The sequence below is a fragment of the Canis lupus genome, chromosome 9 (genome assembly GCF_003254725.2).
Source record: "Canis lupus dingo isolate Sandy chromosome 9, ASM325472v2, whole genome shotgun sequence".
Taxonomy (NCBI): Eukaryota; Metazoa; Chordata; class Mammalia; order Carnivora; family Canidae; genus Canis; species Canis lupus.
In genome coordinates, this window is record NC_064251.1 from 15428691 (window position 1) to 15442015 (window position 13325).

At 34.6% G+C, this 13325-nt stretch overlaps 1 protein-coding gene across 3 annotated transcripts in view; it reads right to left on the reverse strand.

Annotated features, from left to right (window-relative positions):
- The window catches only part of TANC2 (tetratricopeptide repeat, ankyrin repeat and coiled-coil containing 2), a 369309-nt gene that overhangs the window by 309106 nt on the left and 46878 nt on the right, over window positions 1–13325 (reverse strand). The gene's annotated exons all lie outside the window — the stretch shown is intronic.

Here is a 13325-nt window from a genome sequence, read left to right on the forward strand (position 1 = left end):
ATTTAGTATTTCCTTAAAAATATACTCTAATACTTTGAGTATCCTAAGAGATAAAAGTAGATATCACTAAGGTTACACAGAAATAGATGAAAGAATTAAGTAGCCCCTTCCGCTTCCACTTGACTCTTCTTTTCTTGGACAATTTTCCCATATGCCCAATACACACATCCCAAAGTTTAAGAGTCTAGAAACTTACGGCAGGTGCATATTTTCCATTGGTCAAGCCAGAATCCCACCTCAAAGACCACTATATACATGAATGAGTGCCTAACCTCCTTATATCCCAGTTCTATCAAAGGAAAATTCTTCTAGTTGTGCTTCAGATTATGTCCTCTCTCACCTCAAGGATTTTTAGCCAAAAAACATCTGCCTTTTCTTTCCCACACAGCTTTAATTTTTTCTCTCTACTGAATCATTCCCATTATAACATAAACATGCCCATATGTCCTAACCAAAAACAAGTAAGTAAGCCCTTCTCTTTATTCCCACATGGTCCAATTATTGCTCCTATCCCTAGACTTCATGGCAAAATTTCCAGAAAGTGTTGTATTTGGTGCCTCCAGCAGACTGAACAAAATACACATGAACTAAAACGGAGGTTAACAAAAAATATCCAAACCAAAACACTGAAAAATAAAGGTTGAAAAATGTAAGAGAGAATAAGAGGCCTTTGGAACCCAATGAAAGGTTCTACCACACATATCAATGAAATCTCAGAAGAAAGGAGAGAGAAAATAACAAGTAATATCTGAAGTAATAACAACAAAGAATTTCTTAACATTAATGATAGACATAAAGTCAAATCTTTAAAGAGCTGGAGGAAAAAAATAATTTAAATAAGCAACAGTCAACACACGAAATAACTTTCAACAGAAATTAAGAATGGCAGAAGACAATGGAATGACTTCCTAAAAATTCTAGAAGAAAATAGGTGCCAATCAAGAAATCTATTCACAACTTAAAATATGTTTGAAAACTGAAAATGAAATAAAGGTGATTTCAGAAAAACAAACAAGAATTTATTAGTAAAAGAAATACTAAAAGAGGGTTCTAGCAACAGACAGAAAATGATACTAGAAAAAAAAGCATAGAAATGCAAAAAGGAAGAGTCATAAAAAAGGTAAATGTTGGGAAACATGGATGAACAATGACTATAGGGACGCCTGGGTGGTTCAGTGGTTGAGTCTGCCTTTGGCTCAGAGAGTGATCCCGGGGTTCCAGGATCGAGTTCCGTATCAGGTTCCCCAGAGGGAGCCTGCTCCTCCCCATCTGTCTCTGCCTCTCTCTCTGTCTCTCTCATGAATAAATAAATAAAACCTTAAAAAAAAAAAAAAAAGCACTGGGTGTTATGCTATATGCTGGCAAATTGAACTCCAATAAAAAATACACACACACAAAAAAAAAAACCATAAAAATAATTATATTACCAGCTTGTTAAGTTTACATTTTATGTAGATTTAAAATGCATAACAATAACAAAAAAAGGTTAGAACTGGGATAAATAGAGTTAAAGTTTCTAAGATATCTGCATTATGCAGGAAGTGATAAAACTAATAATCTGCATCAGACTGCAATAACTCAAAATTAATGTAGTAATTTCTAGGATAACCATTAAGGTTAACTGAAGTGAGAAAAAGAATAATTAAAATATTTCATTGAACCAAAGAAGGTATAAAGTGAGAGAAAAAGCATAGTGCACACCAATGAAATATAAAAATATAGATGGTAGCTTTAAATTCAAATTATAGTTATTATGTTAAATATTCACTCCACTATAAGACTACTTAGTGTCATAGAAAGATTAAATATAAGATAATGGGGAAAAGCATTTCATCCAAAAAACAATTAAAAGGAAGCTGTTATAGCTATGCTAATATCAGGCAAAGTCAGCTTATAAAAATAAAGAGAGACATTTCTTAATAATTAAAAAGTCAAACCAACAAAAAGATATCATATTTCTAAGTATGAATGAACCCAATAACAAAGCTTAAAAAAATATAAAGCAAAAATATACAAGACTAACAGAGGTTATGGACAAATCCATAATCAGATGAGAAACTAACGCATCTTTGTCAATAGCTACAAGAGGAAGAAGAAAAAAATTACTAAGATACAGGTTTGATACATGATTAACCAACTAGACTTCATATACATAGTATATCCTTCCAAATAAAAACAGAGTATACAAATTATACACAAAATACATAACAAAATGGATCACAGACTGAATCATAAAACAAGTTTCAACAAATTTCAAAGATCTTAAGTCTTCAAGAATATATTTTCTAGCTACAAGGCAATTAAGCTAAAAGTAACTTTTAATTGAGAAACTCCCCTACTACTTGAATATTAAGTGACATACTTCTAAATAACATGAGTCAAAATAAAGTATATAAATACAATGGAAATTTTAAAATATTTGCAATAAATTATAATGAAAATATAAATTATAGAAACATAAAGAATGAAACTAAAACAATGCTTGTAAATAATTGTAGAGAAGAATGCACATAATTAGAAAAGGATGAAATCAATATCTAAGCTTCTATTTTAAAAAGTTCAAAAACAAACAGCAAATCAAAGAAAACAGAAGAGTAAAGAGTAGAAATCAATGATATAGAAAACAAATCCAAAACAGATAAAATCAATGAAGCAAAACATTGGATTTCTGAAAAGTAGTAAAATTAATAAATCCCTAGCAAAGCTAATCAAAAAGAGAGAGAGAGAAAGAGAGAGATTGCCAATATGAGAAAGGAAATAGGGGACTTCATTTCAGACACTAAAGGCTTTTTAAAATAAGATACTATACCAACTTTACACCAAACTTAATGTTTTATACAAAACAGGTTTTTTGAAAAATACAAATTACCAAAGCTGACACAAAACTGAGCAAAAAATCTGAAGCAGCCGTATCTCTATTAAAGAAATTGAACTTATCAAAACTCCTCCCAGAAAGAAAACTACAGGGCCAGATTATTTCATTAGTGAAGTCTCCTGAACATTTAAGGTATAACAGTATCAATTTTTATACAGTTTCCTTAAGGAAATAGAAGGAATACTTCCAAATATATTTTATGAGGTAGTATAATCATAATCCCAAAACCTAACAGAAATTACGAAAAATTATAGACCATATACCACATGAACATAGACTAAAATATCCTTAATAAAAGACACTGAAGGGGATCCCTGGGTGGCTCAGTGGTTTAGTGCCTGCCTTTGGCCCAGGGCGCGATCCTGGAGTCCTGGGATCAAGTCCCGCATCAGGCTCCCTGCATGGAGCCTGCTTCTCCCTCTGCCTGTGTCTCTGCCTCTCTCTCTCTCTATCATAAATAAATAAATAAATAAATCTTTTTAAAAAATAATAAAAATAAAAACAAAAATAAAAATAAAAAAATAAAAGACACTGAAAACTATAAAAGGTTGCTTTAAAAAAATAAAGAATAGGAATCCCTGGGTGGCGCAGCGGTTTGGCGCCTGCCTTTGGCCCAGGGCGCGATCCTGGAGACCCGGGATCGAATCCCACTTCGGGCTCCCGGTGCATGGAGCCGGCTTCTCCCTCTGCCTGTGTCTCTGCCTCTCCCTCTCTCTCTCTGTGACTATCATAAATAAATTTTAAAAATTAAAAATTAAAAATAAATAAATAAATAAAGAATAAAACAAGAGATATACCATGTTCATAGATTGGAAAGTTCAATATTGTCAAAATGTTGATTCTCTACATAATGTCCTAAAGAGGTAACAAAAATTCAAGTTCCAGTAGGCATTTTTTTTTTCATAGAAAACTGAGAAGCTCATTCTAAAACATATACGGTAATACAAGGAGCCTAGAACACCCAAAGCAATCATGGAAACTAACAAAAAAGCTGGAGTATTTATAGGATCTGAATTCAATACTTACTCTATAGCTCCAGAAATCATGACAGTATAGTACTCTCCTAAATATCATCAGAAGATAAACAATACTGAATATGTAGTCCAGAAAAAGACCTACACTGATATGTTCTTTTTTTTTTTTTTTGACCAAGTCATTATTGAGTAAAGAAAAGTCTTTTCAACAAATGGTAGTGGAACAAACAGATATCCATTCTTTAAAAAATTAACATTGATCTGTGCTTCACACTATACATGAAAATTAAGTCAAAACATATCAAGCATCAAACATCACACAAACACTAAAATCATAAAGCTTTCAGAAGAAAACTCAGGAGAACATCCTTATTATTTAGAAATAGGCAAAAGATTCTTAGAGCACAGAAAGTAATAACCATAAAAGAGAAAAAGATACATTTGGAATTCATTAAAAATTTTAAAAACATCTGCACATAAAAAATATCACCAAATGAAGAGGCAAGTTACAAACTGGGAGAAATTATTCACAAAACATGTTTCTAACACAGACTGATATCCAAGATATATAAAGAACACCTACAATCCAATAAAGAGACAATCAAAGTTTCCAATGGGTGAAAGATTTGAACACTTTTAAAAAGAAGATATATGAATGGCCAATACATATACTGAAAGAGATTAACACAATTTGTCATTGGGAAAACACATAGCTACCACTATGCTCTGCCAGAAGAGCAAACTTTTGAAAGACTGATAATATCAAATAGTGACCAGGATAAAGAGCAAATGAAACTCTTAATACATTGTTTCAGAGGTAAATAGTACAATTGCTTTAGACAGAAGTCTAGAAGTTTATTAAGTTTATTAAAACTAAGCATATTCCTAACATATGACTCCACACATTACATATTTACCCAGGAGGAATTAAAACATATGTGCATAAAAAAACTAGTATAACAATTTTCATAGCAGCTTTAACAACCCAAAAATAGCCTAGGTGTCCATAGGAAAATGGATAAACTGTGGGATTTTCATATAGTATGATACTACTCAGCAATAAGATATGAACTATTTGCATATTTAACAAACAAATCTAAAAATATGCTGAAATAGAACCCTATATAAGGCAGCCTGGGTGGCACAGCAGTTTAGCGCCACCTTTGGCCCAGGGTATGATCCTGGAGACCCGGGATCGAGTTCCGTGTCGGGCTCTCTGCATGGAGCCTGCTTCTCCCGCTACCTGTGTCTTTGCCCCCCTCTCTCTCTCTCTCTCTGTCTCTCAAGAATAAATAAAATCTTAAAAAAAAAAGAAGTTTGGAATACACAGATGTATGCATTTGTCAAAATTCAGCAAATGTTCACATAAGATTTGTGAATGAAACTGCATATGTACTTTACCTCAAAAAAAAAGAGTAAAAACTGAACTCTAGTTATGACTTTCATGCTTAAATATTTAGAAGAAGCATACTGACATCTCCAATTCCTTGAAATGCATCAAAAAATAAGATGAGGGCAGCCCTGGTGGACCCGCAGTTTAGCACCGCCTTCAGCCCTGGGTATGATCCTGGAGACCCAGGATCGAGTCCCATGTTGGGCTCCCTGCATGGAGCCTGCTTCTTCCTCTGCCTATCTCTCTTTCTTTCTCTCTCTCTCTCGTGAATAAATAAAATCTTAAAAAAAAATAAGATGAAATGATGGATAGAGAGATGATGGTAAGGCAGATATGTAATAAAGCAATTACAGCAAAATGTTAACAGTAGATTCTAAGTAGTAGGTATACACATGTTAACTGTAAAATTATGTTACATTTTCTATATATCTGAAATTTGTTATGTACAGTAAAAACACACACCCACAAAAAAACTCTAAGTCCAGATCATTTCAACAATGAATCCTATCAGCATTTAAGAGAGAATACCAATCTTACACAAACTGTTCCAGAGAGTAAAAACAAAGAACACTTCCAAACTTGTTTTCCAAAGACAGCATAAGCTTAATAACATACGTCAATATGGTTATTACAAGAAATAAGTTACAAAAAAGAAATTACAGGGCAGCCCCGGTGGCGCAGCGGTTTAGCGCCGCCTGCAGCCCAGGGCATGATCCTGGAGACCCTGGAGTCTCACATCAGGCTCTCCGCATGTTGCCTGCTTCTCCTTCTGCCTGTGTCTCTGCCTCTCTCTCTCTCTCTCTCTCTCTCTCTGTCTCTATGAATAAATAAAATCTTTTTTTAAAAAAAAGAAAGAAATTACAGACCTCTCTTTTGACATAAATGCGAAAACTCTAACAAAATATTGGCAAAATGAAATCTATCAATACACTGATCAGGACCAAGTGTGAGTTTAATCCAGAAATACAAAAGTGATTGAACATATGAAAATCAATATAATTTACCACATTAACAAGAGAAATAAATCATACTATCAATAGATAAAGCAAAAGTAATTGATGAAATACTCATTCATGATCTAAAAAAACTTGTACAAAACTAGAAATAAGAGAAATTCTTTATATTTTAAAAGTATGCCTTTTTAAAAACCTGTAGTAAACACTATTTAATGGCGAATGAATAAAAATATTCTGCCTGAGATAAATGATATGACCACTTCTTATCACCAGTTACACTCAATATCATTCTGAATATGAAATACAAAGAATGGAAAAGTAGAAATAAAAATGCTACTATCTTTTTAAGAGTGTATTTATTTATTTGAGAGCAAGAATGGAGAGAGAGAGAGCGGGGAGAGAGAGAGAGCATAAGCAAGGGTGTGGGTAGAGAGAAAGGGAAAAGCAGACTCCCTACTGAGCAGGGAGCCTGATGTAGGGCTCAATTCCAGGACTCTGGGATCATGACCTGAGTAGAAGAGAAGGCAGACGTCTTAACCAAATGACCACCCAGGTGCCCTAAAAATGCTACTTTCAGGGATCCCTGGGTGGCTCAGTGGTTTAGTGCCTCCCTTCTGCCCAGGGCGTGATCCTGGAGTCCCAGGATTGAGTCCCACATTGCGCTCCCTGCATGGAGTCTGCTTCTTCTCCCTCTGCCTGTATCTCTGCCTCTCTCTGTGTGTCTCTCATGAATAAATAAATAAAGTCTTTTTAAAAAATGCTACTTTCACAGACAATATGATCATATACTTAGAAAATCTAAGAGAACTTATAAACTATTAGAATAAGTGAGCTTAGTAAGGTCGCCAATACAGTGTAAAACATAAACAGGTGAAAAAGAAAAAAAAAAAACATAAACAGGTGAACACCAATAAATGACTTATCCTTTTAATCACTGAAGATAAATAAGGTGAAAAAAAATGTTTCAAGCATTTAAGAAATATATTCATCTTAAGAGCTATGCTTAGTTACTTTCGCCCCCTATTTAAGAGACTACATGATGGACACCTGGGTGGCTCAGCAGTTGCACATTTGGCTCAGGGAATCATCCTGGGGTCAGGGACAGAGCCCCATCAGGCTCCCTGTTGAGGAGCCTGCTTCTCCCCCTGCCTGTGTCTCTGTCTCTCTCTCAGTGTCTATCATGAATAAATAAATAAAATATTTTTAAAAAATAAATAAGAGACTGGGATGTAGAAATTCTAAGTTTGATATTTATATTTCACTAAAAACTGAAAAACCTGAAAAAAATATATTTTATAATTTTATATAGACTTCATGTTTTAAAATATATTATAAAATTTAAACAGCAAGTCTTTTAACTCTTCAATTTGTATTTTCTTGAAAGAGAATGAACAATTATTTTTTATATACAAGATTTTCTGTGTATCCAAGTATAAACAAAATATGTAAAATACTGTACATATGATCTCATTTAACCCTCATCAAAACCCCCTTAAGATGGGTGGTATTTGCTTTATTTTAAAGAAAAATTTGAGGTAAAGAAAAGTGAAATAGCATGCTCACAGTTATGCAGCTAATATTTGAACCCATGCTTTTTGTCTTCTTCCTCAATGCCTTGCTTAGAAAAGGAATACAATAAATCTATTTAAAACATTAACTGAAACTATAAATATCTAAATCTAGTGATCCAAATTAAGTCTCAGAAGTATTACCCCATTTGAGTCCCATTTTTGAAATACTGCTTTTTATTTTGTGTAGCACCAGCACATACTTTAACTTATTTTACCTTAATCTAATGAATTAAAAAAAAAATAGTAGTAGTAGCAGTGTTATAGGCTGGCATTAGTCTTCACAAATCCAAGAAAAATTATGACAAAACACACTGAGGAGGAAAAGAAAAGATATCCTGCATTAGTGGACTCTATGATGTCCTATCCAGATCCCCACTATAGGATCAGAGCACTCATTCCTCAGGTGTTAATGGCTCAGAGCTGCTCCCAGCCTCAGACAACTGATCTAAGCTCAATATAGCCACCAATGACATACTAATACAGGGGTACAAAAGAACAGCTCCTTTAACTCAAGGGGGAACAATTTTTTGTGGCATGAATTATTCCCCAAAGCCCTCACTCATCTCTTCCTATGCTTTACTTTTCTTCAAATTCTAATCTGTAAATGATATATACCTGTTTATTGCCATGAAGACATGGAAACTGCTTAATTAATTGCTGCAAACTGAAGAATAACGCCTGGTAAACAGAGGTGTCATATAAACATTGATTAAATTAATCGATTGTATTGCTAAATCAAATTCCCTGAGGGAAACCTGGTCTTACTCTTTTTATCCTCAATGCCTAATTCATGGGAGGCTCTCAACACTTCTTGCATGAATAAATAAATGAATGAAAAATTGAGCAAAGACTTGATTCATCAGAGTACTAACCTGTTAAAGAGGTAAGCAGGCACAATGTAAATTTCAAAAGACAAGAAAAGGTTATGAATTAACTGTAACAATGGGCACTACCTAGGGTCATATTATACCAGGAACTGTCAGGGAAACACAGAGAAATTCTAGGCAAGTTTAAATTTTTACATGAGAAAAAAAACCACAAGAAATTCTAGTCATATTTCAAACTTCTGCCTCAAACCTACCTATATATGTTCAGTTCTTCAAAGTTTCAAAAGAAAAAAAGTAACAGCACAGATTATTAGAACCATTATTTAAAACTTACTAAGACTAGGAGCCAAAAATAAATTTAAAATCTCATGTCTAAAAATAAACCAAGACAATAAAGTTAACCTAAGTAAAAAACGGATGATGGGTGCAATAAAATAATTACAATAATCACTTTTTGAAGTATATAGGTTTTTTTCTTTGCTAGTCCTAAAATATTTTCTAAAAATTGACTGAAGTGTATAAAGAATGAAATGAAACATAAAATACTTATTTAAAACTAATTATCCATCTCAGTTACACTTTGATAAAATGACTTTCTTATTCAAGTTAACACATCACCAGAAAATTTATTGTAATAAAATATTAATATAGAAACTCCACAAAATTGAAGCTAAGTGGGAAATGCAGTTTCATCTAATTGGATTTATGACAGTAATATATGGCTAAATTTCATCTGACTTTTCCAAATTATATAACCAAATTTTATTTTTTTTTAATTTTTTTTTTTTTATTTATGATAGTCACACAGAGAGAGAGAGAGAGAGAGAGAGAGAGAGGCAGAGACACAGGCAGAGGGAGAAGCAGACTCCATGCACCAGGAGCCTGATGTGGGATTCGACCCCGGGTCTCCAGGATCATGCCCCGGGCCAAAGGCAGGCGCTAAACCGCTGCACCACCCAGGGATCCCATATAACCAAATTTTAAAATGGCTAACTCTCGCAAGAGAAATCAACAAATAAACTCCTGGCAAGTGAAAAATTTCTGGCAGAAGGTAACAAAGAAGCCATTCACAGGCCCCCAATCATTTCTAATTGTCTTATACTTAACTGATTCAAACCTTATGTTATCTACATGGCCCCTAAGCTTTTATGATTACAACACCTGATCTAAACCATTGAAGGAAAGTATTGACCATTCTCCTCTAATTGGTCCACCAAGGCTGGATATTCAAAACATTACTCAATATATTCTTGCACTATGTTTATTAGTGGATGATCAATTTTCATTTTCAGTGTTCATCCCTCCTTCATAAAGACCTTTTCTTACCCTTTTATTCAAAAAAAGGAGAACAATATCCCCCTTCATAAAAATGCTTATGTAATAATAATGAAATAAAAGTATAAAGCACTTCTGTACTATTCAGGCTAAATAATCATGGTATTCCCCTTAGCTTTTCCACGCAGGGCCTTTTTTTACTCTATAAGCTTTTCACAAATATATATTTTTTTCTATATCCTTCTCTATTCTGAATGGATGATATTTTTTTTCTCATTTTTGGCTTTGTGATGGATGAGTTTATTCTTATTTTTTGTTTTCCAATTCTAGAAACAAGTTTCTCGACATTAGAACTATGCCTAATGGATAAAACTATACCACTGAAGTGCTTTTAAAGTTCTATAAGATCTGAAGAAAATATTGCATATAGTAAGAAAATAAAAAATAAGGAAAAGTAAGAAGGAAGATATTGTCTGTAGAACACTAATTACAAAAACAAGAATGCATACTGATTCAAATGACGGATTAAGTATTGTCTTTCCTTACTCAGGCAACCAACAAAAATCTCCTTTTATGGTTTTCTCTACAATATTAATTTGGATATTGCCTTTAGAATCCCCTTGGAAACAACCTGTTAAAACTAAAAAAAATAGGGCAGCTAGGGTGGCTCAGTGGTTTAGCGCCACCTTCGGTCCACGGTGTGATCCTGAGACCCAGGATGGAGTCCCATGTCAGGCTTCCTGCATGGAGCCTGCTTCTCCCTCTGCCTGTGTCTCTGCCTCTCTGTCTCTCATGAATGAATAAATTTTTAAAATCTTAAAAAAAAAAACCTACAAAAAATAAACTAAGTATCTTTAAAGTAAATGCTACCCATTTTCAAGCATATTTCAATTTAGAGCTTCCTTCAGAGAAATTTTTGTAACGCAACAAAACACACACATTGGGATCCCTGGGTGGCGCAGTGGTTTAGCGCCTGCCTTTGGCCCAGGGCGCGATCCTGGAGACCCGGGATCGAATCCCACGTCAGGCTCCCGGTGCATGGAGCCTGCTTCTCCCTCTGCCTGTGTCTCTGCCTCTCTCTCTCTCTCTCTGTGACTATCATAAATAAATAAAAATTAAAAAAAAAAAAAAACACACACATTTACAAAATTTCAAGAAAACTTTTAAACATTATGTGAAAGGATGCTGTAGTTAATGATGAAGACATGATGGAAATGGAACAAATGGGTAATATTTTATAATACACAGTTTTAATGAAAGAGATGCCAAACAATACATATCCTTGAATTTAAAAACACGTATTTTTTAAATATCTAAAAGATAGTATAATTCCGTACACACACACACACACACACATATGTATGTATGTGTATCAACACCCTCCCCAGATTTCTCCCCATTAGACTAAGCTGCCTAACTTCTAAATTTCAACTCAATCAAATATTTTATCAAGTAGTCTGTCCAGAAGATTTACAAATGAGTGAGCTCTCAATTCATCCCAGATTCTGGATCTTTATATCATGGGCCAAAGATCAGTAAGTCCCCAGTTTGCCACTCCTACCCAAACACAGCTACCAGCATCATCTGAGCCCCTGCAGGCTGCACTGCCTAAAAAACAATGTGACATAGGCAGATAAGATAGTAGTATTTAGAGTGGTGTTGAGGGAAAAAAATTGTTTTATTATTATATAATGTCTGTTCACTGTTAAAGATAGGAAAAACAATGGAGTACTTGGTGGCTCAGTCAGTTAAGCATCAGACTCTTGATTTCAGCTCAGGTCATGATCTCAGGGTCATGAGACTAAGCCCCACAACAGGCTCCACACTCAGCACAGTCTGCTTGAGATTCTCTCTCCCTCTGCTCCTTCTGCTGCTTGTGCTCTAAATAAATATATTAATTAATTAAATCTTTAAAAAAATAAAAGACGGGGGATAAAAAAAGAAAACAGAAACATGCTGGAGTGCTTGGGTAGCTCAGTTGGTTGAGCATTCGAATCTTGATTTCAGCTCAGGTCTTGATCTCAGGATGGTGGGATCAAGCTCCATGTCAGGCTCTAAGCTCAATGGGGAGTCGGCTCGTCCCTTCCTTCTGCTCCTTCCTTTCTCTCACACTCTCTCAAATAGCTAAATAAAATCTTTAAAAAATCATAAAATTTCTTTTAAAAAAAGTATGCTAGAAAAGAATGTTGAACCATTCTTTTCAAAAAGAATGATTCAACAATGAAATAAATTATCACTATTAATCCTCCTTTGGTCTCATCACTTTGCTGAAAAGTGCTGCATCAACTTTCAATAAAAGCTTGGAGACACCAGCTACAAAGTCTACAAAGACTTTTTTTTTAAGTTTTCACAGAATAGATTTGAGAATACAGGAATTTTCATTTTCTGCCAAAAATATCAAAGAAAAAAGAATACTGTTAAAGCAAGATGTTTTACAATTATTAAATGAGAGAGGGATCCCTGGGTGGCGCAGCGGTTTGGTGCCTGCCTTTGGCCCAGGGTGCAATCCTGGAGACCCGGGATCAAATCCCACGTCGGGCTCCCAGTGCATGGAGCCTGCTTCTCCCTCTGCCTGTGTCTCTGCCTCTCTCTCTCTCTCTCTCTCTCTGTGTGTGATTATCATAAATTTAAAAAGAAAAAATTATTAAGTGAGAGGATGAATGCAAAAAAAAAAAAAAAAAAAAAAACCAACAGATGACAGTGCCCAAACTCTAATGAAGATGAAACTGATCATGTAATGGAAATTTTAGACTGTGAGTCTTGAGATCACCATATAACAGATGAATTTTCTCACATTCAATAATCAATGAGTAAATTCTAGAAATGTAAGGTCATTGATAGAAATAAATCATCAATATACTGAAAAATCAATCAATGTAATACACCATACTAATGAAGGACAAAACCCTAATAATCACCTCAACGGAAGAAGAAAAATCATTTGACAAAAGACTATATTCTTCCATGACAAAAACACCCAACACACTTGGAATAGATGGAAACTTCCTCAATCTGATAAAGAGCACCTATGAAAAACCTACAGCTAACATCATCCTTAACGCTAAAAGACAGACACTATTTTCCCAAGATTAAGACAAGGGTAACTGCTCTTATCACTCCCATTCAACATCATTATAAAAGTTCTAGCCAGGACAATTAGACGAGAAAAAAAAAAAAAAGAAAGAAAGAAAAGTATCCAAAGAGGAAAGGAAGAGGTAATTTGTCTAAATTCACAGATAACATGACCTTATATAAGTCTAAAGAATCCACCAGAGATCCCTGGGTGGCACAGCGGTTTGGCGCCTGCCTTTGGCCCAGGGCACGATCCTGGAGACCCGGGATCGAATCCCACGTCGGGCTCCTGGTGCATGGGGCCTGCTTCTCCCTCTGCCTATGTCTCTGCCTCTGTGTGTGTGTGTGTGTGTGTGACTATCATAAATAAAAATTAAAAAAT